This window comes from Schistocerca gregaria, unplaced genomic scaffold (assembly GCF_023897955.1).
Source record: "Schistocerca gregaria isolate iqSchGreg1 unplaced genomic scaffold, iqSchGreg1.2 ptg000244l, whole genome shotgun sequence".
Classification (NCBI taxonomy): domain Eukaryota; kingdom Metazoa; phylum Arthropoda; class Insecta; order Orthoptera; family Acrididae; genus Schistocerca; species Schistocerca gregaria.
The window spans coordinates 6,277,353-6,278,334 of NW_026061753.1; the positions used below are offsets into that span (position 1 = coordinate 6,277,353).

The 982-nt window shown below is 46.4% G+C and overlaps 1 non-coding gene across 1 annotated transcript; it reads left to right on the forward strand.

The window, feature by feature from the left end:
* The first annotated feature begins 449 nt into the window (after positions 1–449).
* On the forward strand, positions 450–524 carry Trnat-ugu (transfer RNA threonine (anticodon UGU)). Its single transcript has one exon. It is a non-coding gene; the product is annotated as a tRNA-Thr (tRNA).
* Positions 525–982: the final 458 nt, after the last annotated feature.

The window sequence follows — 982 nt, forward strand, 5'->3', positions numbered from 1 at the left end:
GTCATCAGTTTCCTAGAACTTAGAACGACTTAAACCTAACTAAATTAAGGACATCACACACACCCATGCTCGAGGCAGGATTTGAACCTGCGACCGTAGCGGTCGCGTGGCTCCCGACTGAAGCGCCTACAACCGCTCGGCCACATCGGCCGGTTTATCATGTATTCTAGAAGAGTTGCAAGGTCGTCAGTGGCGCCTGTTCTTTCGAGAGCAGTTACTATCTTCATATCTATGGTTAAACGTTACCCAGCCATTGACCTTCGTCTGTGCGAATGCGCACAGGTTGCCGGAACTCTTACGGGAATCGTCACCTTAGTGTGAGCCAGTAATGAGTGGATGGACAAATACCTATTAAGTACATTACGTATGCGGATTGTGGACGGTTGGGGATGTGAGTCTCACGGGAAGCGTGCGAGGGATAAATTCCTGCAGTCGTGCTGTTCATGTGTGCCCTCGATGGCTCAGATGGATTGAGCGTCTGCCTTGTAAGCAGGAGATTCTGGGTTCGAGTCCCAGTAGGGGCACACTTTTCAGCTGTCCCCATCGAAGTATATCAACAACACCTGTCGGCAGCTGAGGGTTTCAATTAATTATCAGTTGTGAAGGTGATTCGATGAACCCTTTGCCAGGCACTTAAATGTGTTTTGCAGGGTATCCATATAGATGTAGATGATAACTCGTCCCGTGTCGCACGTGCTCAAAATGATTCATACTGCAGAATGCATGCAAACATACTCACCGAAAATACGGACGAATATCAAGTGCAGGCTGCCGAGTGCTGCATATCCAGCTTTGACAGATCTACTTTTCCTGCCAAGAAGAACAGGAAGTTGCTGTCTAGGAACAATCAGAGGTAGAGGAAGGGTTGATAAATACTCCTTGACTTGCAGACTAAACGTAAATAACGAAAATACATTTTTGGTAAAAATTGGTCAAAACATAATCGGTTGCCCTCCGTATTGGATTAGCTGTTTTGAATATT